Raw genomic sequence first — 27652 nt, 5'->3', positions numbered from 1 at the left:
AATCTAAACCTCTGAGAATTCCAGGACAATAGAAGGTGGATGTAAGGGAATAGAAATAGTTAAATTCAAGCAATATTAGGAGGGAAAATAAAAGAATCCAAATGCTATTTGACATTTGTCAGGTAGTAATAATCATTATCATAATAATCCTAAATAGCACTGAAAGAAAAATTATTGCTTATCTGATTAAAGTCAAATGCTGTATCACATCTAGAAGTTGGGCTATAATTGCTGGATGTAGACAAGATGTCTGCACAACAATCTCTAGGTAGTATAACCATGTTGGTGAAAGTTTTAAAGAAATGTGATCAGAATTAAACAATATCATTTTATTAAGCTCATGTTTCTCCTCTCTGCTCCTTATTTCATGCATATTAGCAAAAGAGTTATAGCAAAGGATAAAATGTCTAATGTATAGATGCCCTAAATCACAATCCTGAATAAACTAGAAACATTCAGTGCTTCATCATCCATAATAAAATTTCCAGGTATTCACATAATATCACTATATTGTTGCCCAATTCTAAATAATTAGTATGCAATTTAAGATTTGATACTGGAAACTAGGGATGCCTGGGTGGCTAAGCGGTTGTCTGCCTTTGGCTCAGGGCATGATCCTGGAATCCCAGGATTGACTCCTACATCAGGCTCCCTGCATGGAACCTCCCTCTGCCTGTGTCTCTGCCTCTCTCTCTGTCTTTCATGAATAAATAAATAAAATCTTTAAAAAAATACTGGAAAATAAATTCTTTTTCTCCCCACAAATTTATCAATCTCTAACTTCTAAAGACATATTTAACCCATTAATTCTGATTATTTTCTTTTTTTTAACATTTTTTTTATTTTTTATTTATTTATGATAGTCACAGAGAGAGAGAGAGAGAGAGAGAGGCAGAGACATAGGCAGAGGGAGAAGCAGGCTCCATACACCGGGAGCCCAACATGGGATTTGATCCCAGGTCTCCAGGATCACGCCCTGGGCCAAAGGCAGGCACCAAACCACTGCGCCACCCAGGGGTCCCATGATTATTTTCTAAGATACCATAATTTATGAATAGAATTTTTATATTTTATTTTAAATTTCCTAATTTTAGCTAGGGAAAAAACTAAATTATGCAAACAAATTTGTATCTAAGTGACCTCTTTGTGGTAGTGAGACCAGTAAAATCACAGTTAGGGAAAATTCCTCATTTTCTATATAGTGCTAATATTCTTCTACATTACAAAATTGAATTTAATGAAGTAGTGTACATTCCAGAATCATTGTGTTATTGCTGTGTATTTTATATAAATATTTTCTTTTGTAAAGATAAATTATATTTTACTCAGATTTTAATTATTTTGTTACAAAATCATTTTCAGCTTATTTTAATTATACCATCCAGAAAAATACTGTAAACATTTCTAACTCCTTTCTCCCTTTCTACCTGTCCCTCAAAACGTGAAACTAAGAAAAACCAACAGCTACCATCACAGTTAATGTTCAAATATTGAACTTTTTGTCTATGAGACTACAAACATGGTATCTACACACTTAGCCATTTATAAAAAACACTGAACTTGAGATACTAGCCACTCCTATAGAATACGAAAAATAAAATAATAAACTCAAAAAGGAAGTATCTGTAATTATTAACTAATTGTTGTAATAAGTCATAAGGAATATAAAAGGTTACTATAGAATAAGCCAATTTAGCAAGTTCACAGAATACAAGTTTAATAAACAAAAATTGATAACACTTTTAAATTCTAGCAATGAGCCATTATAGATAAATAGCATCCAAAATACAAGAAATAGGTACAGCTCAGTGGTTGAGCATCTGCCTTTGGCTGAGGGTGTGATCCTGGAGTCTTAGGATCAAGCCCACATCGGGCTTCCTGCATGGAGCATTGCTTCTCCCTCTGCCTATGTCTCTGCCTCTCTCTGTGTGTGTCTCTCATGAATAAATAAAATCTTAAAAAAATACAAGATATTTATAAAAATTCCAAAAATAATATGTGCATTTTAGAAGTAAATATGGAAATAAATATAAATAACTTAAACTGATAGTTTAGGCTTCTTTAAAATTAAAGTCTTCTGCTCATTAAAAAATATTGTAAATATATATATATATATAATTTATGATTTTATGTTCTCCCTTAGAAATCTTTGCATATCCTAAAATTACATAGATGCCTGATATCAGTTTGAGAAAATCTCTTTACATTCTTACTTTGTTGAGAGTTTTACTGTAAATGAATGTTAAACATTGTTAAAAACTCTGTCAGTAGGAAATTTTTGTTGTTGTTAGTATGATGAATTACACAGACTGATTTTTTCATTGTCAATCAACTTTTCCTTCCTCATATAACTCTATCTTGGCTTGATGTTTTATCTTTTAAAAATTGATGGATTTTTTGCCAGTATTTTAATTAAAGGTGTATGTTTTTGTTCATGATTAATCTTAGTCTGTAATTGTACTTCCCTTATGTCTCAGTACGTTTTTGATATTAGGATTATGATGACCTCATATAATAAATTGAGAATATTTCTTTTGTATTTTTCTAAAAGTAGTTTGGTGTGAAATAATTTAACTTCTTTTAACTTAAAATTTCTTTAGAAATAAACTGAGAACTTCATGAAAAAATAGCTAATATTAATGGATATGTGTTATCACTGTCTCACAGTGAATTTTTCACACTCATTGTGTTATGAAAACTACTGAAGAAATAAAGAAGAAAAAATAAATTAGAAAAAAGCAGGATTCATGAAAAAGTCCAAATTTATGTAATCATTTTAGGTAAGTGTATCCTAGTAAGTGTATTAGGCTAGCATTTTCGGTAAGTGTATTAGGCTAGCAGTTTCTAATTTACCATGAGATAATGAAAGAAAGATATGCTCTTGGGACACCTTGGTGGCTCAGCAGTTGAGTGCCTGCCTTTGGCTCAGTGAGTGATCCTGGAGTCCCAGGATCTAGTCCCACATCAGGCTTCCTGCATGGAGCCTACTTCTCCCTCTGCCTGTGTCTCTGCCTCTATGTGTCTCTCTTGATTAAATTAATAAAATCTTAAAAAAAAAAAAAAGATATGCACTTGACAAAAGATTGGTTAGTCTCAAACTAAATTCATTCTTCCCTATGATCCTTCTCTGGTAAGAAGCACTACCAGTTGAGCTTGGCCTTTTCAGCCAGATAATTTTACCACAACCCTAGTGGAATTGTTAACCAGAGTCAGATTTGGGTAATTCAGTTTGAATCACAAAAGGTAATAAAGCTCAAGTAGGTGTCTGCAAAAAAAAAAAAAGAAAGAAAGAAAGAAAAGAGAAAAAAGAAAGAAAAGAAACCAGAAGGGAGTAATATCACCAAAAATAATAAAACATTAATTGGTTCTGATATGGATACACATATATATATGTCTATATATATATAATTTATTTAATATAAGTGCTATGATGCCTAGTAGTAATTTGAAATAAAATGTAAACATTATTTCCCCTTTTATATTACTTTTTTAATGTGCATGGAATCAGCATATCTCAAAACAAGAGAGATGACAGATTTTTAAATTTTGGGTAAAACAACAGGTCATCTATTTTATCCTCCTGAAAGAAAAAAATGGCTTGTCCATAGCCCTTAATATATGACACAATAATCCATTCATGATCACAAATGAATCCTGATCATTTTGCTCTAATTCCAGCATTTTCTACCTCTTCATTATTTTGTTAAACACAATTGAAAGTGAGAATAAAATCTAAAAGACATTTCAAGTGATAAAAGCAGTTGTTAATTCCCTAAATTCAATAAATATTTGTGCATATGAGCTATGGAGAAACATGTCCGGGTGGCAGCATTTCTTTAAACTTCCCAAACCTGCATAATGTTATTGTTAATAATACATGACATACATAGGGGTGATGACAAATGATAAAAGGAACAGAACACATATGGTAAAAATAATTCATATTTCCTCTTGATGTGTTCTACTTCTCCTTGATTTCAATACGTAAAACTAGTTGATGAGAAGAATTTTAATTCTATTTTTTAAATTTTTTATTTATTTATGATAGTCACAGAGAGAGAGAGAGAGAGGCAGAGACATAGGCAGAGGGAGAAGCAGGATCCACGCACCGGGAGCCCGACATGGGATTTGATCCTGGGTCTCCAGGATCATGCCCTGGGCCAAAGGCAGGGGCCATACCTCTGTGCCACCCAGGGATCCCAAGTTTTAATTCTATTCAACACTGTAAGATATAAAATGTCAGGGTAGCAAGATCTCTCCCTCCCTATTATCAGTTTGATTTCTCTTGAGTCAGTGCTGTTTTATGTTCCTGTTCAATACTTGCTCTTGAGGAGTTCTTTCCATGTTATCTTTCAATTTTATAATAAAAGAGCAGATGTTTTCTAAAAGTGGTATTCACATGATTGAATTTATTGTAATAGTAGAAAAAAGGTGTGGCAACCACCTGAAGCCTTGTTCTTAGAAATGTGCACTCTGACACAGATGCTGTACTTTTAAAGAAAAAAAAAAAAAGTAGTAAGTTATTACCATAGTCATTGCAGGCATTATACAAAAGTTGTACTTCAAAATGTAAACGGTGCGGGTGCAACTAGATGCTAATGAGTAGTATCTACAAAGGTTAAATATAAATACATATAATTATAGCTTTTTTGTGACAAGAAATTATTACTTTCTTTCTTACCCGCAAGACATATCTCTAAAATAACAAACTGAAATGAAAGTATATTTATTCTGCAATCATAACAGGACTAGGAAATGTACAATTATGGTTAAGTGTTTGGAACATTTTGAATATGCATTGCTACTGCCTGTAGATAGGATTATTTTTTTCAACCAATGAAGTTCTGTATAATACTATATATGAATTTTGAAATTTTAAGCTGATGCTGAAAGAAAATATATATCTTTTGTGTTATGTCAAATCTGTAATGTGAACAATCAGTGCAGTCTTAGAAAAAGTCATCTAGTATTAAGGTAAAATCATAATGAGATATTTTGAAGCAAGACTGACAGAGTAAAAGTATACGTATTCTATAGATAAATTATGAATTAATTCTTCCCTGAGTAGTACATGTAATATGTAATTTAATATAATATTAGCATTCCTGTGGAATGAGGGATCCTTATAAAATTATGAATATTGGAGCAGCCCGGGTGGCTCAGCAGTTTAGCGCTGCCTTCAGCCCAGGGCATGATCCTGGAGTCCCAGGATCAAGTCCCACATCAGGCTCCCTGCATGGAGCCTGCTTCTCTCTCTGCCTGTGTCTCTGCCTCTCTCTCTGTGTGTCTCTCATGAATAAATAAATAAAATCTTTAAAAAAAAGCCTTTAAAAACTATGAATATTGGATTTATTGTATAATTACCACTAATAAAAACCCATATAGACATTTGCATAAACACAATGATTTGAGAAAATTAAAAAGTTATGAAAGATTAAAATGTAAAATAATTTGTTTTATTTCTCTCACATTTATTTATCACCATAACAGTTTTGATAAAGTAATTTTATTCTATAAATCTAATTTTAGTAGATATTTTTGAAGGCCATAAGAGATCAGTACCTAATAGCAGCTTCCATGAAAAGTAAAGTAAAACGTTAGAATTGAGGGGTAATCTCGAATAATTAAATTCTGCTAATCATTTTTAAGTACCATGAAAATAGGACAATTATTGTTCAGGAGATATATGCAGCATGATCATTTAATTTGGTTTGGGCTTACTTTTTTTCAGGTAAGTGTAATGTATTCAAAAGACAAATTTCTCTAAAATTGTTCCATTTTCTGAATTCGTAATTTAAGATGTATCATTTTCTTTAAAACAAAAGAAAAGTAAATCTAAACCAGCTTAAATTCCTAGCAAGGATTACAAGGCACTATAAAATTTGGTTCCCTGAAAACTCTCTGGTCTCTTTGCCATTCACTTTCTCCAGCTGTACCTCTTTGTTCGCTTTGCTCTTCTTTGAAGCCAGCAAGTTTGTTTCTGCTTGTATGTTCTGTGTGTGTATCTCCAGCAGTGAAGACATGTGTAACAAATGGCTGTGATAACAGGAGAACAGAAGGGAAGTTGGTGTGGCTACAATATCCTAGTTGTAATATAATACTACAATTTTGCAAGGAATTTCTATTGGATGAAAATAAGGACACAACACATACCTCTCAATATTATTTCCCAAAACTGCTTGTGAACCTAAAATTATCTCAAAATAAAAAGTTTAGTTAAGAATAAATGAATGTGGCAGCCTGGTGGCTCAGTAGTTTAGCGTCGCCTTCAGCCCAGGGCGTGATCCTGGAGACCTGGGATGGACTCCCATGTCGGGCTTCCTGCATGGAGCCTGCTTCTCCCTCTGCCTGTGTCTCTGCCTCTCTCTATCTGTTTCTCGGATAAATAAATAAAATATTTTTTTAAAAAATGAATGAAACTAATCGGGAACAAACAACTATCTGGATCAAGGTCTAATAATGTAAACAACAGTTGTCATTTTATTCAATACAAATTTAGAAGGCATCTATAGGAAATGCCCTTATGCTCTATGCTAGTTGATAATATGATTTTACAATATTTACAGGACGCTCCTACTTGCAAGTATAATTTCAAGATATTGTAAGATAAAATGATATTTTTTAAAAAAGATTTATTTGCTAAAAAATAAATAAAAAATAAAGATTTATTTGTTTTAGAGAGAGAGAGAGCAGGGGAGGGGCAGAGGGAGAGATTCTTCAAGCAGAATCCCCACTGAGTGCAGAGCTGGATGCAGGACACAACCCTGAGATCATGATATGGGCTGAAAACCAAGGTTCAGATGCTTAACTGACTGACTCAGACAGGCGCCTCGATAAAAATGTTAGTTTATGTAATGATAATAGTATCACTATAACTGTAACATGTAAAGTTTTTTATAGGCAATATACATTCTGTATATAGGATGAATTAGTGTTTATCAAGTAACTCCACAGGATAATAGTTCTCATTTTTTAGTAGACCAAATGAATAATGATGTGAGATCAATGTCAAAAGAAACATCTAAGTGAATTATTCCAAAACCAACTTACACTTAAGAATTCTACAAAGTAGTTCTCATTTTAAATTATAAAACCAAGGATGAAAGAGCAAAAATATTCCTAATTTTCCTAAAAGCATGTAACAGTTGACAATAAGGAGTAAGTTTATCTTATTATCTCACATTGACAAGTACTCTGATATAATAGCAATAAAAACTTTAATAGCAACAGTTCTTGCAGTATACTTTACCAACAGTTACTAGGAAGGCTACAAAAATAAGTCTTGCACTCAGCCTGTTTTATGACTCTTGGATAGAAAGCATTCAACATTCACTGATAGGCGCTATCACATTTTTAACCAAAGAAATGACAAAGAATCATTTCAATGTAAATGTACTGCAAATAATACACTTCACTTTCACATTTACATTAAATAATACTATGTTAGAAACAAAGGGATTAATTCAATATTAACTAGTTAATATGTAACAAGGTTCAAAGATGCTGGAGAGTCACTGAAAATTGATCTCCAAGTCAGAGTAGCTGCACGACTGACTTCGGCTTTAGGGAATCTTTGGTTTTCTCCCACCATCTCTGTTACTCTAGAGGTTCCTGAAAACAGTGGGTATGTTGGTACTATTCTGCAAGTCTATGTTCAGACAAATTGCTGGATAGATCATACGTTCAACATTATATTCTTACTTCAGTGTTTGGGACTTTCTATCTCTTGTCTACATACTTCAGGAAAAATTTCTTTTGAAAAAAATTAAAAGTAAGTTTTAAAAAACAGAAAGACTAGAGTTAAACATTATTTTCTTCAGAACCTGCGAAACAGGGATCCCTGGGTGGCGCAGCGGTTTGGCGCCTGCCTTTGGCCCAGGGCGCGATACGGGATCGAATCCCACGTCGGGCTCCCGGTGATTGGAGCTTGCTTCTCCCTCTGTCTGTGTCTCTGCCTCTCTCTCTCTCTCTCTCTCTCTCTCTCTAGGACTATCATAAATTAAAAAACAAACAAAAAACAAAAAAAACTGCGAAACATTGATCTATTAACTTCTGGCTTCAAATCCATACTGATTTTCTCTCTTAAGGACTACTACAATGATTTGTGCTGATAATAATGGTTTCTTTTTTTTTAAGTATTTTATTTATTTATTCATGAGAGACACACAGAGAGAGGCAGAGACACAGGCAGAGGGAGAAGCAGGTTCCCTGCAGGGAGCCCGATGCAGGACCTAGTCCCAGGACCCCAGGATGACAGCCAGAACCAAAGGCAGATGCTCAACCACTGAGCCATCCAGGTGTCCCAAAAAGGCAAATATTCTATGTGACTATAATTTTGTCCTCACAGACTCCCAGGAACAGTCTCATGAGACAATTATTTCTTGATTATTCTTCTAGGACACTAAACTAAAAAACAATAATCTGCTTAAGTCCCGGCTCCACACACAATTCTCCATTAGTATCCCACAGGCCACACTTGAAGAATTGTTGTCATAGAGAAAATAAGCATTGGCCAGATCATAAATACATACTAAATCCAAGAACCTGTCCAAAAAAGTGTATTTCATTTGGAACAGTAGCTAATTAAACGTTGTCATCCTATTAAATTTATTATAATCATTTATATTCTTCAAGATCCACCGATGTTCAAATTATAGAATTTGGAAGGTAGCAGAAATCATTATGCTACTAAAACACTTCGAAATTTTGCTACTGGTGCTTGATTTTGATAGTCCTCAGGGTCACAGGATTGCTTTCATTTCATTTTTTAGTACGAAAAGAGTTCCAAGGATCTTGGCTTGCCAAATTTTCCACCGTATTTCCAAATATGTAGATCTGGAAGCCACTGTGAAAATCTGTTCAGATTTAAGTCTTACTGGATCTGTTAAAAGTACATATTGCCTAAAATTAGTGATCTACCATAAACTTCCACTCTGACTAGTGCACCACAATTGCTTTCTGGGTCGTCAAAACACAGATGTACCACAGTTTATTTATCCATTCATCTATTGAAAAGCATGTTGTTAGATTCTGATGTTTGGTGGTTGTAATTAAAGCTGCATATTGGGATCCCTGGGTGTGGCGCAGCGGTTTGGCGCCTGCCTTTGGCCCAGGGCGCGATCCTGGAGACCCGGGATCGAATCCCACGTCAGGGCTCCCGGTGCATGGAGCCTGCTTCTCCCTCTGCCTATGTCTCTGCCTCTCTCTCTCTCTCTCTCTGTGACTATCATAAATAAATAAAAATTAAAAAAAAATAAAGCTGCATTAACATTCACTTGCAGGTTTTATGTGGAATAAGTTTTCCCATGATTTGGGTGAATATTTAGGAGTATGGTTGTTGTTGAATGTAAGAATGCTTAGTTTTGTAAGAAACTGCTAAAAAAACCTTTTGGAATGACTTTATCATTTTGCTTTTTTTTTTTTTTTTTTTTTTTTGCCAGCAATGAATTGGCCTTGTGGCTCCATTTCCTCATATTATTTGTGAGTTTTAAGCCATTCTAGTAAGTATGTAGTGGTATCTTATTTTGTTTTGATTTGCATTTTCCCAGGAATGAGTATAGTAATTTACCACATATGTAGCTTGGGAATATTTTCAACCACTCTGTGTCCTGTCTTATTATTCTCTTAACAATGTATTTCAGATATTGGAAGTTTTTTATTTAAAAAATTCCTACCCACCAATTTTTTACCTTTAGGGACCATCCCTTTGGTTTTACTTAAAAACTCATCAACAAACTCAAGGCTATATATATTTCCTAATGTTTTCTTCTAGAAGTATTACAGTTTTATGTTTTTTGTTTAGGGATATCATCCATTTTTATTTCATTTCTGTGTTAAATGTATTTTTGCCCAGGCTTATCCTTTTCCATAAGGACAACCAATTGTTCCATCAACATCCACTGGGAAAAAAACCAAAACTGTCTTTTCTACACTCAACTGCCTGTGTGTGTCAAATACCAATTGGATTTATTTGTATGGATCTATTTTTGAATTCTATTCTATTATCTTGACTTGTGTGCCTATTTTTTATATATTTTATATTTTATTTTTTTTCTGTGTGCCTATTCTTTCATAATACCACACTGTCTTGATTATTACAGTAGCCTTAGAGTTAACTCTTGACTTTGTGTAGATTTAGTCCTCTGATTTTATTCTTCTTTGGTGTTCTAGGTCTTTTGCCTTTACATGGACAATTTCTTAGAGAGGTTTTTGATATCTATAAAATAGTTTTCAAAGATTTTGATAAGATTTGTATTTAATCGAAGTAAGTGGAGAAAAACTTACACTTTAATAACTGTCTTCCAATCCATGAACATTCAATACTTCTTCATTTGATTAACTTCATGGATTTCCTTCATTGTTTTATCGTTCTCCACATACAGACCATGTACATATTTTGTTACTTGTACCTAAGTACTGTTTTGATGCTATTACAAATGGTATTGAGATTTAATTTTAAATTTCAATTACTCATTGCTGATATGTAGGAAAATAATTGACTTTAGGTATATACAAAAATATAACCTTATATCCTTACTACACTTACTACACTGCTTATTACTTTCAGAAGTTGTTTGTTTGTTTACTAGATAATTTCGAGTTTCCTACTAGACAATCAGGTTAGATATGAATAAAGACAAGTTTTCTTGTTATAAAATAAAAGTATACCATATATATTTTATATATATATATATATATATATATATATATATATAAACACACACACAAACACTTCTGGGGTCTTATTGAACTATTTAAGATTTCCAGTACAATAAACAGGAGTCACTAAAAGATATCCTTGCCTTTTCCTGATATTTGGGGGAAGCACTAAGACACTCTCACAATTAAGGATCATATTAGCTGTAAGTATAGCTGTGTATTGTATATTGCTTTTATTTGGTTAAGTAGGTTCTCTTTCCTATTTTTTACCTTTTATTGTGAATTGGTATCTAAATGTGTTGAAATGACTTTTCTGCAGCTAATAATATTATTATAATATTAAATTTTACATGTTTTTTAGTCTGTTCATATCATGAAAATCAGTGATTGATTTATAAATTTAAAATCAGCCTTGCTTTCTTGGAATATATCATACATCATATTTTTTTTATATTGCTGAATTGATTTCCCTATATTTTGAAAGGATTTTTGCATATTTGTTCATGAGAGACATTGGTTTGTAGTTTCCTTTTTCTGTAATGCATTTATTTTGTTTGGTATTAGGATAATGTTGACATTACAGAAAGAGTTAGTTAGTGTTAACTCTGCTCCTATTTTCTGAATGTGATTATGGAGAACAAGTATCCAATCATCCTTAGAAGTTTTGTAGACTTCACCAGAAAATCATCTGAACCCACTGTTTTATATTTCGGTATGTCATTAATTATTGATTGTATTTCTTTAACAGATACACATGTATGCAGATTATTTCTCTCCTTATGTAGCTTTTGGTAGCTTGTGGCTTTCATGAAATTAGTTCATCTAAATTATAAAATTTCTAAACATAGTGCTATTTATAATACTCCTTTAGTGTCCTCTTAATGCCCATGGGATCATTTGTGATATTGGTAAATTTTACCTTTATTTTTCTTGGTTACTATGGCTAGATGTTTATCAAGTTTTTTTGTTTTTTTTTTGATCTTTTGAAAGAACTAATTTTTGGTTTCACCAATTTTTTTCTCTGTTGTTTTTCTGCTTTCAAATTTAGATTTCTGTCCTAATTGTTATTTTTGTTATTCTGCTTCTTTTAGGCCTAATTTGTCCTTTTCTAGTACTCTGGTTATTTATTTAAGAGGTTTCTTCTTTTCTACTATATGCATGAAAATGAACAATACAAGGTCATAAACACTACTTTTGTTTTTTTTGGTTTACCCCAATAAACAAAAAAGTAAGCTGAGTCTGAGAAAATGGGTCTTTCTATCATTATTTGTACTATACTGAACTGTCTGGATTGAAATAAAGTAACCATTTCTAAATTAAAATATATTTTATAAATAACATTTTAGAATATACCTAAAAAAAACCTCATATTTTTCTTTTAAATTCCATAAGGTGTGTTTAATACTCATGAGGTGATCTATTTTTGTAAATATTTTGGGTGAACTTAAAAATAAGTGTATTCTGATGTTGGAGTATTCTATAAATGTCAATTGTAGTGTGTTGATTTACAATGCTATTCATGCCTGCTATATAATTACAAATTTTCTGCCTGTTTGTTATATCAATTTGTGACAGAAGGGTGTTGGAAGTTTCCAATCACCATAGGGAATTCTATATTTCTTTAGTTTCTATCAGAGTTTTTTCTTCATGTGGCATCCTTCTTAGATGCATATTTGCTTTAAATTATGTCTTCTTAGAGTCACCGTTTCATCATTATTTAATGTTTCTTCTATCAAGACAAATATACCTTTGATTCATTTCATCTGAACTCTGTTTTGTCTGGAATTAATGTAGTTAGTTATTACAGGTTTCTTTGATTAGTTTTAGCAAGATGGTTTTTACTCAACCCTCTATTATTAATCTGAGCATTTGATTTAAAGTGAGTTTCTAAAAGACAACAAATACTTATGTTTTCTTAATGCACTTTTTAAAAAAGATTTTATTTATTTATTCATGAGAGACACATGGAATGAGACAGCGACAGAGACACAGGCAGAGGGAGAAGCAAGTTCCATGCAGGGAGCCGGACATGGGACTGGATCCCAGGACTCCAGGATCATGCCCTGGGTCGAAGGCAGGCACTAAACCACTGAGCCACCCAGGGATCCCCACTTAATGCACTTTTTTTAAGTTGGATCATTATATAACCACATTTAAAGTAATTATTGAGAACTCCACTTTTAACTCTGACATGTAAAGAGTTTGAACGTTGTTACTACTTCACTTAATAATAATTTAAAAAAAAAAAGCTGAGCAAACAATATCAATTACATTTGTTGGATCTACTAGGGAACTAAGGTTATAGAGCAAAATGCCACCATAATACTGGAAAGACAGATTAACTCTGAGTATCCCAGCAGATTAAAATACATCAAATAGATCCCTCCAGCCAGGAACTGCAGGAGCATTTACTAGGTAAATTTTGAAGAGTCAATAGAAGCCAAGTGTGAATTAATATGAGAATGAGAAAGTGCAGCCTTAGGATACTCAAGAGTTTTGAGAGTGTTACCAGGAGGAACTCCTCCACATAAACAGCCAGCCATTTCCCCTCATAGCTCTGGCAGGGGGAAAGGAAAACTGATCACTGTGAAATATGCTCATAGTGTTCTCCCTCAGAAAGGCCTACTCTCCATTGGAAAAGACTTTAACTCAGTGTGATCTGACACAGAGGAAAGGCATTTTCCTCACTGCAGCTCCCTTTAACTTTCTTGCTTTACAGAACAGGGTAGGGGATGTAGGAAACACAGTCCAGGGAATATGATAGATTTAGTCATCGGATTACAGAATGCTTCTCCTTGTCCATATCTTATCACCTGCCAGGACGGCTCCAGTATAACCACAGTGGATTTCAGTAAAGACAGTTCAAGAAAGATTCCCTCTTAAAAGAAATATTTAGTGAAGCTCAAAAACAACAGGAAAGACAAAAGAAAATAAAAGGAATATAAAGATGTTTGAAATCCTTGGCACTTATAACTACAGAAAACATACTTACTGCAAAGCCTAACCAGAGTAACATAAATCTTCACGCTAAATACTTATTTTCCTCAGTTGCTATTATCTTACACAGAAAATCCAGCTTTCAACAACAACAACAACAAAAAATTAAAAGTGATGCTAAAAACCAAGAAAAAGCATAGTTTGAAGAGATACAGGAAGCATGACAGCTAGTCTCATATATGACACTGATTTTGGAATTATCAGATAAGTAATTAAAAAAAACTATGGTTAATAAGAAAGCTGATGAAGAAAATATACAAAATCTAAGGATAAGTGGGTAAACCAAGCAGGAAGATAAAAACTAAGAAAAAAAAATGCTAGATATAAAAAACACTGCAACACAAATGATGAATGCCTTTAATGGGCCCCTCAATAGACCAAAGTAAGAAAATAATCACAAACTTAAAGATATGTCTCAGAAACTTTACAAATTGAAATGTAAAGAGAAACAAAAAGAATTAAACATTTAAGGAACTGTAGGACATTTAAAAGGTAACGGGCAGCCCAGGTGGCTCAGTGGTTTAGTGACGCCTTCAGCCCAGGGCCTGATCCTGGAGACCCGGGATCGAGTCCCATGTCGGGCTCCCTGCCCAGAGCCTGCTTCTCCCTCTGCCTGTCTCTGCCTCTGTGTGTGTGTGTGTGTGTGTGTGTGTTTCTCATGAATAAATAAATAAAATATTAAAAAAAATAAAATGTAACAATTGTAACTAGAATATCAGAAGAAAGTATGAAGCAAAAGGAACATTTAAAGTAATGCTAGCTGACACCTCTCCCAAATTAGTAACAGACATCAAACAACAAATCCAGAAAGCTCAGACAATGTCAAGCAAACAAATCTAAAAAAAAAAAAAAATCAGCACAAAGGCATATCATAATACCACTGCCAGTGAAAGAAATAAATTCTTGAAAACATGTTCTTCCTCAAAAGAGCAAAGATAGGAATTAGAGTGGGTTTCTAATCAGAAGCCACTCAAGCAAAGAGAGAATGGAGCAAATTATTTAAAGAGTTGAAAGAAAGCACACACAAACACTCAACCTAGAATTTTATATCCAGTGAAATTATCTTTCAAAAGTGAAAGACACAAATAAAAAAAAAGTGAATGAGAAGTAAAGATTTTCTCAGACAAAAAAAGACAAAAAACCTAAGATAACTCATCACCAGAAGACCTGCCCTGCAACAAATGAGGAATGACACTTCTCAGAGAAAAGGAAAACAAGTTCAGAAACTTTTATTTACATAAAGAAAGTGCACTGAAGAAGTAACAGATTAAGGGTAAAATAAAATATTTTATCTTACTGTTGATTGATCTAAAGTGATTATTAATAGAATTGAAATAATATCTACCATAATTCATAACTATTCACTATTCACTGCATTTGCAAACATATGATGTTCCTATAGGGGAAAATCCACAATAATTTAGGGGCCATACTAAGCCTGGTTGATGATGTCATTCAGTTCAACTGTATCCTCTTTGCCAGAAGCATGAAGAAATTTTTCCCCAAATTTTGTGAGAACCATAGGACCTGGAGCTTAGACTCACAAAAACATGAATCACTTATGTCAACATGCATGTATGTGGTTCTAGTTATTTCAACCATAAAAAATGCTAGGGTGGTGCTTTCAATTTTTATTTTATATACTTCTAAACTGCTTGATCTTTCAAAATATATTATCTATACTTAAAAACACATTTAAAGACAATGGCAAGGAAAGGGCATTTATTTACCTAAAATTAAAGCCTCAATCAGGAACTTCTTTTGTTAAATAGACTCTTACATGAGAACAGATACTGGGTCAATCTGATATAATCTGTGTTTCCAGCTCCTGACATAGGGAATACACAATATATAATTGACAAATACTTTTAGAATACATGAAACCTTCAGGAGCAACCTTCAGGGATTTTATCAGAAACCATCAATACAAACCACCACTGGAGGCCATCATTTTCTATTGATGAGCCATTATTGCTCAGTAGCCTCCAGCTATCTCTTCAATACTGACATGAACTATGTTAATGAGGAAAGCATAAAAATTACCAATATTTCTACTAAACTTCTTTGAAGGAAACTTTACTGGATTAGGCCCCCAGAAAGATGTAATGGCAACATAAATGATTTAAAGAAATCTTGAAGCACAAGTCATCTTTCAGATTATCAGTAGAGAATGTGATCCTGTCTGAAAAAGATGACTACAATACGCTAGAATAAATTATTTTCTCCTGAAATATTTTCCCTTTCTCTCTCTCTTCCTTCCTACTTCCTAGTCACAGTTCTCTGGAATACCTAAAATCTGTTTTTCGTCATAACTGACTTTCTACTAACTATTCTGACTGACTGCTTTATTCAGGTAAAATTCATGATGAAGGGAAATTATTCATGTAAGTTAAAGAAAGTAATGCCAGATTGCAAGAAGTTTTATATACAACAGAATAAAACACAATTTAATTAGAAACAAAAAGTCTGTTTCCTAGGACTGCAGTCAAGTAAAGTTTTGAATTTAGGGGCCAGATGGTTGTGTAAAATAGAACATATTTTAGATTCTTTGGTAGCAGCGAAGTAGACTTAAATCAACTGGATGAGAGGTTCACTTTAATCAGGTCAACCAACAGTTGTTACATTAAAGCTGATTGAATTTCAGAAACTCAGTGAAATAAAACAAGTAATTCCCAAATTCCAACCTTTTACTGAGATAATGCATACAACTTATTTCTCATTTTTCTGTTTAAAGATTTGCTTATGTTACAGAAATTTACTCAATGTTTTACAAAAATAAAAGTCTACGACACCTGGGTGGCTCAGTGGTTGAGTGTCTGCCTTTGGCTCAGATCAGGGTCTTGGGATTGAGTCCTGTATCAGGCTCCCTTGCAGGAAATCTGCTTCTCCCTCTGCCTATGTCTCTGCCTCTCTCTGTCTCTCTCATGAATAAATAAAAATCTAAAAAAAAATAAATAATTAACATTAAACAGATAAAGAACTTAGGATTTGACTTCAAAGTCATTCGGAAACATACTAAAATTCTTAAAATATTTCTCATTAAAACCTTTGAACTTTAAAAATTAGTGCCTTGCTTCCTCTGATCTTGAGTTTATCCATGACATTGGCAATGTGACTAAATGATTGTTGAGAATTCTCTCTATTTAATGTTTTCTCACTATCAGTTATCATGCCAGAAGGAACAATTACATTATTCATTTGCTCATTCATTCAGCTGATATGTACTGAGCAGCTATATGCAAAAGAAACTCTTTGAGAGGTAAGAATGCAGAGAGAAAAAACATATGAAATCCTTTCTCTCATGGTACCTACATTTGATTGTGGGTAAAAAGGCAGATAATACAGAAATGTGTGAGTCGTAATAAGTGTGAGTCGTTAAAATATAATATAAAAGACTAGAGAGCTTTAAAGAAGTGATATGGGCAGCAAGGGTGGCTCAGCGGTTTAGCACCACCTTCAGCCCAGGGTGTGATCCTGGAGACCCTGGATCCAGTCCCACTTCAGGATCCTGCATGGAGCCTGCTTCTCCCTCTGCCTGTGTCTGTGTCTCTCTCTGTCTCTCATGAATAAATAAATAAAATCTTTAAAAAAAACAAAGAAGTGATATTTTCTATAAAAGAAGAAAATATGTGAGAGAGCAAAAGGGAATAGGAGTAGGGGAGGAGATAAATTTTTAATGAGGTTGTCTTGGAGGGGACATGAAAGAATTAGCTGCCAATGTGATTGGCAATAGTTTTCATTTCTTTAAATTACTGAGTTTTGTTTTGAAGGTTTGAAGAATATCATTTTAGATGTTTGTGTGATGTAGATATTGCAGAGAGTTTGCAATAGTAAGAGAAATAATAGGATAAATGGATGAATTTTTGAGCACAGGAGGGATAATATCTGTTATAATTGGATTCAAAATGTAAAATCTGGATGGATATACAGGTAAATTTCTCTATTTTTGTTCAATTTTCTGTTTGTGAATATAGAGGACAGTTATGCTAGAACTAATTAAAATAGTAGTAAGATGAAAATAGTAGTAAAACAGTAGTAAGATTAAAAGGTTGAGATATGAGATTGAAAATGTTTGAAATAACTGACTAGGAAAATCTGGAAATACTAAAAGAAGGATAATTGACGTCTGACTTGGGGAACTTGAATTTAGAGCATCATCACCAATCAGTTGATTTGTCAACGACTTCCTCTTCCCCTTCCCTCAATTTTTCTGACCTTCTCTCCCACAAGAAAAATTCCACCCATCTAGAAAACAAGAGTAAAATATTTCAATAATATATCTTTGAACTTATAGTTAATTGATAAATATTTTACTACAAGCTACATGTAAAACATAACATGTGCCATATGTGGCATATACACATGTGTGTCAAAATCTTTGCTGTAAGGAAGCTACTTCACATGTTTTAAAATATATATAGTATAGAAAAAAGTTTTGCTTGAAGTATATTTAGTTAATAAAGGGGCTGAAAAAATATTTTCAATATAGGGCAATTATATTTCCTCTATCAACTATAGTTTAGGAGCATACTATTGAACAATAAGGAATTATTTTCAGATTTTGCAACAAAATAATCCCACTATTTTGTTTTTTTTAATGATTTTATTTATTCATAGAGACACAGAGAGAGAGAGAGAGAGAGAGAGAGAGGTAGAGACACAGGCAGAGGGAGAAGCAGGCTCCGTCCGTGCAGGGAGCCCGACGTGGGTCTCCAGGATCACACCCCAGGCTGCAGGCAGCACTAAATCGCTGCGCCATGGGGGCTGCCCTAATCCCACTATTTTGTTGCTAGTAATACAGTATTGTTTTTCCTTTTCCTTCAGTATTTTTTTAGTACTTTTAGACACTTTTCTGTGTTAATTATGAGAAACAAGTGGCATCTGCACATCTTCCTACAAAAAAGGTAAAAGGTAAGATTCATATTTTTAGTACATGTTAGTTTTTCCTTAGATTTGTGTAAGCTTTATGAAAACATTTCCCCCTAAATGTCAGAGTCACCACAGATCAAGATGTAACTTGCTACAAAGATAGCTGGGAGTTTGGTGGTCCAAAATGATCTAAGAATTAAAAGATGATGTATTTGTATCCTAATTATTCTGTCCTTAAGTCTCATATGCATTTTGAAAGGATTATCTAATTTTTGGCATATAATTTTATTATCTCTAAGAATCAAACTATAAATAAATTTAAATTTAATAGCAGCATGTACCATACAGTATTTAGCAATTCTAAAGGGATAAAAGATAGTTGTTTGTAAACATCAGAAATATATGTATCATTATATAATATATATATTCATTTAAGGGAGAGGATTTTTCAGGTTTTTTTTAACCACATTCCTTTAAATAGTGGTATGCATTTTTGTACTCTTTCCCTTTGTTTAATGAAGTCAAAAACAGCAAAAAATGCCACAAACTTTTTTTTTAAAGTATGTAATGAAGAGACTTTCTCTCAATACCTATTCTCCTGCTTTCATTAAATAAGGGAAATCTTGCTTTTCCTGTGTTTCACGCTATCTAGCTAGCAAGAACATTTTACATACCCTATTGCAACAAGACTTTTACAGCCCCACTTTCAGCAAAGACAATGTGGAATTCAGTCTTGCTGAGTGGGAGATGAGGAAAAATTATCTGCAAAATTTTTTAATCATATCATTCAGGGAAGCTGTTTTTCTCCTTCCTCTTTCCATCCCAAGGGCTAGAATGGGAAAAGGTAGTTAATGTGCCAGCACTGTCTGTGCAGTTAGGGATGATGAAACAAAGAAGTAGAAGGAACCTGTGCACCTATATGACTCCCAGTAGATGAGGTGCCCTGTACCACAGCCCATCTATCAGACTTTTGTGTGCTTGAGAAAATGAATCTTGTATCCTATTTAAGACACTGTTATTTGCATTCTAATAAAGCAACTAAATAAATACCCTAGCTAATTCATAATATGCATTTTACAAATCTGCAAATATGAAACCACTGCTCTGTTTAAATACTTATAATTATTATACCCCCAATCCTGAAGAACACTTCGTTAAAAATAAATGTTATTTTATTAAATTGGATTATATAATCAGATAATAATGTTTCCCATTACATAAATGTTGATGTCTAGATGCTTTGAAGCTTTATTTCTTTTTTTTTTTTTGAAGCTTTATTTCTTAAGACTTAAATAAATATGCTCTTAAATCTAATACATCATTGTCTTCTGAGTAACATTTACAGCATAAGTCAAAGCCTATTTCTAAAACATTCTTTGTTAGCCCCTGCCTTCCAGCTCTCCCATCACCTCTCTCCCATCACCTCTCCCAAGTGTCTTCTCTCATCATGCAGAGCACCTAGTCACCATGAATATTTAAGAATGTTAGTCAAACTAGCATTCCAATACCTTTTATCATGGGCTCTGTGCTCAGTCTGAAGTCTCTCACCATTTTTCTACTTTCCATTCCTATCTATGGTTATTATGCCCACATGTAGGCAAATCCAAGTAGCTAGCTACCCTGGTCTTTCAGAAAGAAACAGAGGAGCACTGAAGCATTCCAAGGGACCACAAAGTAAATAGATTGGGTTTGGTACTTGAAGAATGGAATTGATTTTTTAAAATAGGATAATTGCTAAAATCGTATCTCAAATTGCACTGCCAACCAGTGAAATAGAAGCAAATCAGAGCTTACAGATTATTTATCAGTAATTTAGATAGTCCCTGTTTTCCTAAATGTAAGGGCAAAAGTATGCATGAAGTATAGATGAAAGTATAGATGAAAATACCATGTATATTCTTTGACTTCTGTGTTTAAAAGAAGAGATTTTAAAAGAACAGACTAGATGGACCTACTATATTATGTGCTTGTGTTATATCATCCTGTCTGAAGGGAATCCCAGAAACAATCTTCTGGGTCAGGATTCTCAAAATTGGTTATCAGTGTTCTAGGGAGGAAAGGTGCTAAGAACAGGTACGAGAAAAATAACTGACCTCCAGTCATAATTATATGAACTAACATTCATATTTACAGCTTCAAAAATGAGGAACATCTGCTTTATAAATATATTTTTATATGAAGAAAATGGTTAATCTGGTTTGACTGAATTACAAACCATCCTAGGATATATCAAATATTTCAAAGTTGTAAAATGAATCAGCTTACTTATGATTTATTTTCTTTATAATTTGAGACCCAGTCAGGAAACACAAAATTAATTAAATTTTTAGCCAATGTTTAGATTTGATTGTCCCTCCTGAGTTCCCAAACATAATATGCATAACACCTCTATTGCCATACATAAAATTCTATCTTGTGATAGTTTGTTTTCTCTACCACCTGAAAGCTCCAAGATAGTCAGAACCTAATACAAATATGTTAAAAGTTGCAGTCCTTAATGTAATGGTTGTTAAATATTAGTGTTAAATCACTGCTTACAGAGTAACTAAAGTCAATAGTATATGTAATTTTTAGATTAATATTAGAAGTGTTTCCACATATACACATGATAGAACTGGGTTTCTATCTGAATTTGAGATTTGCATAAAACTAGAGAGATAAATATCCACTGGATGTAGCACATACTACTGAGAAGTTCTTGTATAGAACCCCCTGGCACAGAAATGGAATTCTTGGGGGAATATCAAGGTGGGTGGAGGGTGGTGACACTTAGATAAGACAGTCATCTTCTAGTACAACATGATAAGGCAATGACTTTCCAGGGTGATGTTTTCATGATGACTGAGCAAGTGAAGAAGCAAATCTGGGAATTCTAGGCAACCAGTTAGGGTAAATGTTACTTAGAAATATAGGGGAGATTCCATTTCTTCAAATAAAGCAATAGGAAATCAGTATTTTGCCACAGGAAGTTGTCACCCTTCGAATCCAAGGACAGGAATATCAGACTGTTTGCTGTAGAGAATTTGCAGAAGCCTGAGAAACACAGTATATTACTCAGCTACAGCATCAGCAGTTCAAGTCAAGTCTGGTCATTTAAAAGAATGGACTTCATTACTTTTTCAGTCATTTTCTGGTAATTTAGGAATTTATCTAAACATTCACCCTAAAAATCACAGTGAATTGTCTTTTTCCTATTTGCTCTTGTTATTTGTTTTATTTTTCAACCTGATTTTTTTCTAGTCACTTATTATTATGAGTGACTTTAAGGCTCTTAAAGTATTTGTAAGTTAAATCATTAGAGTTATCATTACAGAAAATACTTTAGACAAACTAATTTTATTTATTTGGTTTTTACCATAGGATTTTAGTATAATAAGAACATGTCAGTATTTTTGTACAACTAAATTTTTAGATGATTCTAGACTAATCCAAATGAGTACTATGTTTTATGTCACTGAAATCAGATCAGCAGAGGTCATCAACAGGGTATGTAGCTGTAGTCAATAAACTATTTCACTTTAAAATGCTGAACTTTGTACTAATATCCTTTCAACAAAACATTTTGTGTAATATCTAATAAAGATCAACCTTATATATTCCCTATACATCTGATGAATCCCACCACTTCTTCTTGTCATGAACTTGTATATGAACAACATACAGTGAGCAATGCAATCACCGTTTTGCTCTGTTCTGCAATTCTGTTTTACAGAATATTAAAAATCAACATGATACACACTTCACCAAAGATAGTAGGGGTAGTATAATGAAAACATCACAATCCTTGAAACAGAGTTTGAAGCAATTTCTGGACTTAGACTTACTTAATCTCTCTCAGTCTCATGTACCTCATTTGTAAAATAGAAAATATGCTTTCATCATAGGATTCTTGTAAAAATTACCAGAAATATATATTTATTGCTTGTCATTTCCCAAGCCTTACATGAATAAGGGAACTTTTCTCCTCCTTGGCATTTACTTCTACTAAAATAAAGTGAGCTTACATAAAGAAGCACCTAAGAATGGAGATAGGAGTCTTTTCAATTCATATTATTAATGAAGAAAGAATTTAATGAGAATCTTACATGAAAAACAATATTAGTGTTTGCCTAAACTAATAGTGTAAACAATATTAGTTACCCAGATGACAATATCACTTGCACTGGGAATATAGTAGGGAACAAGGGGGACAAAGTTCATCTTCTGATGGAGTTTCTATTATATTAAAAGGGAGATAAAGAATAAACAAATAATGACAATTTCAGGCGAGTAAAACTATAGCAAAAAATAAAAGAGTACTTAGAGAGTAATTCTAAGGAATGGGACAAACTACTTTGGAAAGGATTTCATGGAAGACATTCAAGAAGAGATAATATTGTCAGCTAAAATGTAAATGCTGGGAGGAAAACTGCCATGCAAAAATGTGGGGGAAAAAAGAATCTCAGGCAAAGTGAAGAGAAATTAGCAATTCCCTAATATAAGAATGGGCATGTGTTCAGAATCAGAATATAGGTTCACATGACTGGATTGCAATTAAGGATAATGTTGAAGTGTTTGTTGGTAGATGCTATATTATACAGAATCTTGTAATCAATGGTGAATTGGGTTTTGTTTCAAGTTAAATGGGATAGCTACTAGGTGATTTCAAGCAGTTGAGTTCTTAAAAATTATTTAATTATTTATTTATTTATTTATTTATTTATTTATTTATTTATTTATTAAGAGAGAGAGAGAGAGAGTGCACGTTCATGTGGGAAAGGAAGGGCAGAGGGGAGAGAGACACACACAGAATCCCAAGCCGACTCCCCACTGAGCCCAGAGCCAGACACAGTGCTCCATCTCACAACCCCAATATCATGACCTGAGCTGAAATCAAGACGGACACTTAACTGAGCCACCCACATGTCCCACAAGCAGCTGAGTTTTATGATGTCTTTATTTATGTATCATTTTCTATTTCAAAAAAGAAGATTCTTGCTATAGAGAAAATGCAAGGGCAAGTGACATAAAGAGTGAGTTAGAAAGTTGATTTATATATTCTGGGAACCAAATCCATTTCATAATAAAACCACTAGTACAAATAGACACTTATAAGATGAAGACATACTATATAAATGTAAAAACCAACTTCTATATATGGCAATTTATAGCAAATATGAAATGTGTATACTGCAGGGGAAAAAAAGCCTGCAATAGATGAATCAGTGACAAACAATTCACAGGAAAATAAACAAAAAGTGAGCTTCTCTTGACCCTAACACAGTCGGAGAAAGAATAACTAGGATACTTTGGATAGTGTGACTGTGGGAAGACATCCAAAAGGTGATATTTCAACTGAGAACTAAACAATTATAAAAAACCACCAATGAAAGTGCCTTGCAGAACACTTCACAGGCACAGTGATGTAGATGCCCACAAAGAGTCAGATAATAGCAATATGATAAGAAAATGTCAAGATTTAATTGTGATATGAATTATGGAGCCCCCCAAAAGTTTACTTCATGTTTGGATACCAGGAAATTGGTGTCATGTATCAACCACAGTTGTTATGGAGGGGGCTATTAACATAATTGCTGTTATTTTTGCAGGAACATGATGAATTAAGGAAACAAGCTGAAGTCCAACAACAACCATTCTCCTGGACTATAAATAATTTTCCCATCTCCATATAGATTACACAAAGCCATTTAAAAATGTCTTATTGGCTTCTCATGTCTTACCTAATTATAACAAATTTAAATAAGAAATAACGTATTTTGATGGAGATGTTTCAACTAGAAAGTAAAACTGACTTCTCTAAGTATTTTTTACTTTTTCTTCATCTTTAAAAGATTACCAGTTTTACATTTCAAAGTCTTTTGGCTTTTATTGTTCTTTACATGGCGGTGAAGGGGGGAGAGAAAGGCTGTATGAACTCTGAAACTTACCAAAGAAACTTAAGTCTCAGGTTTTCTGTGAAACAACATGCAGTAAAGAGCAATAAGGGCAAAACCCTCAGTCATTAAAATCTCTGACCTTATGACCCAGAGCTTTTGGAATGATGGCTGTACTATAGAATTATGTGCTTTTAAGGATACAGGTGAGACATGACTATAAATTATAATATTATTTACCTCATATACCATATATGGGGTATATGATATCATCTCCGAAGGTAAATTTTATACACACACACACTTCTGTGAATTACCAATGTTAATGTCTAAGAAAGGCTTTGGCTAAAAATGCTAACAAAAGTTAGGGATAAAACTAATTAAACACTTTCTGTAATTCTGTTAATGGAGGGATTCAGAATACAGAGAAACAGAGAATGCAGATAAGGATAAAAAGAATAGGTGGTCTACTCTACGCAACCAAAAATAGGGATGATTCCTAGTTCATTTTTCATTGTGAGATTTCACAATCAAGAGCTTGTCAGTTTCACCTTCTTTCAACATCTCCTAGCATCTATACCTTTTTTTCCCCCTTTAAGGCATCAATAAATCTAGAATCACTTGAAAGCTAGGGAACTTCTTCATAACTTGCCCTCTTTTTCTCTTTTCACTAAGGATAAAGAAGTGATTTGGAGTAAAAGTTGTTGGTAAATCCCACTCAGAGAATCTCAGTACTCACCCTTATTCTTGGTTATAGGTTAACCAGAATTGAGGGTGAAGCATCCTATTTAAAATTAAAGAAAGTTTAATTTGGGCTTTCATATTCAGCCCCCAATCCTGATGTACTATCCACCTACTGTGAAATGAATTGTAAATATCTTGTTTATACAAGAAAAACTTAATTTAAAACCCACTAAAGATTTCATTATGTTAAGTATATTTGTGGCACAGAAATCATGAAGCAGGATGGGTTGAATATTTTACAAATAGTGGGGTTTTTTTCCTCTCTTTCTTTGAATATTTTATAAACAATGTTAAATAATCACAACCCAGAGGTTAACAAAAGTCCTCATCACCAACTCAACACTTTGACTTCATGACCAAAATTCTTAGCCACTTTAACATCCATTTAGAACAAAGGGGTAGAGCCTCACTGTTGTGCTTCAAGAAGCCTGAAGAAATGGAAAGATTTGCTTCTCTCTATATCCTTAAGTTTACTTGACCTTGACTACAAAGAAATTGCTGCAAGCTGCCAAGTGATCTTTCTATTGAACACACTAATCTGTTAGATAAATTCATATGATATGCAACTAATTTGAAACAGCAACAGCAACAAAACAAAACAAAACAAAAAAACAGTCACATCAAATCCACTCTTAAACAGCCTTAAATGTATATAATTTATTAAAAAAAAGCAAAATCTACTGTTTCCTCCTCTTTGCAACACTTCAGATTAACCCCATTTGCTTTATTCTAAATTGTATCATGCTTTTCTGTAAGTACTAAAAATGCCAGTAGTTTCAGCCAGCAATTTGACACTTAACAAAACTCCAAGCAACACTGTAGTATGCCATTTGCAAGTAGTGCTATGTTTTATCCAGAGGAAATTAAGAGGAGGTGCCAAAATCCAATTATGAAGTAGTAGAATTTCAGCACCTAATTCCCAAGTGCTACTATCAGCATAAATTCACTGACTCTGTTTTCCGTAACAGTCTGCCAGGTATTGAAACTGTAACATAGCATCTCTCATGTGAATTCCATGACCAACAAGTGACTTCATGAGCTTGAAGAGCTCCAGATGATTATGCATAAAATTTCTGCTCATTAGTAAAAGGTGTCAAGTTCTGCTATAAGATCTCCCAGATAGAAAATTAACATAATTTTCTCAGCTAGTATGTATACTTCCTACACATGAAAAATAATTTGAGGTCTCACTTTCTCAGCCTGCTCAGTAGTGCCAGAAAAAAAAAAATGTGTATCATTTGGCTCCACACTATTACACATTTAGGATTTGGGATTTTTTTATCTTAAGCCAAACACTCAAGCCAACTCAAAATCTCATGCAGAGTCAGCTAAATTTTCCATTTCTACAATCGTTACTCTAAATTTTATCACTATTTTCCGGTCTTAATCTCTAACACAGTCCCCTATCATTCTCAAGTGATGCCCTTATCTTGTACAATCCAGATCAAATAGACACTATTTACCATCAACTGCCCAATTTCCCAGACCTACATCTAAAAACATTTCTGAAATAGTACCTATTGTTGCTTATGCCCTGGCCTTGTCAGAAGAAGAACCATACTTTTTCTTTTCCGAGGCTAACCCATTACCTCTGATCTATTCACAGTGCTACTCATTTTGCATTCTCAGGAAACAGTCTCCAACACTAATCTTGTCTCTTGAATATTTCTCTTTCTCATGCTTCCTCCTCATCAGTCTTTAATTCTTCTATGTGACTTCTATTCTAAAATAACATTAACTTCTGAAATTTTCTTTTTAAAAATATTTAACAGCTACACTGTAGTTTATTATTTTAATAATAATGATAGCAATAATAATGAAGATGATAGCAACAGAAATAATAGTGGCTAACAAGTAACCATCAGCCACTGTTCCTATTTTTTTATGTTTTCTTTTCATCATTTGATGGATGTATTTCTTCCAACACTCTACTTAGTACTGGTGTTTTTACATTGTCAGGAATTTTATTATTAGGGAATTTTTTTAAATGGTAGTTTGTTAGATGGATAATTAAAAAGGACCAAAAAGCAAAAAATCAGATTAATGGCACACAACCAGTTGGTAGAAGAGAAAGACTATAAAGCAACTTCCTTTTGTTTGTTTTGAGGGGTTTAACTATGATTTTCGTAAGTATTATGTTCTTTGTATTTATCTGGTATGAGGTTCCCTTAATTTCCTAAAGTCAGTATCTTTCTCAAACTGTGAGAAACTGTGAATAATATTTTCTCTTCCAAATATTCCCTGTACCCTTATATCTTTTCTCTTTTGAGTATCTAATTGCATGTATGGTAAAATATTGAATATTATTCCATAGACCACCACAACTTGTTTCAATACTTTTTTCTTCAATCCTTTTTTACCTCTTCAGATTGAAGAACTGCTGTTCGTATCCTTAAATTGATTAACCTTTCTGATATTTCCAAAATCTATAAAAAAAATTCAGTATGTTTGCTTGTTTTAAGTTCAGATATTATACTTTTTAGTTCTAGAATTTCATTTGGTTCTTATTC

Source organism: Canis lupus, chromosome 34, assembly GCF_003254725.2.
Source record: "Canis lupus dingo isolate Sandy chromosome 34, ASM325472v2, whole genome shotgun sequence".
Lineage (NCBI taxonomy): Eukaryota > Metazoa > Chordata > Mammalia > Carnivora > Canidae > Canis > Canis lupus.
Note: the sequence above shows the minus strand (reverse complement) of the source record.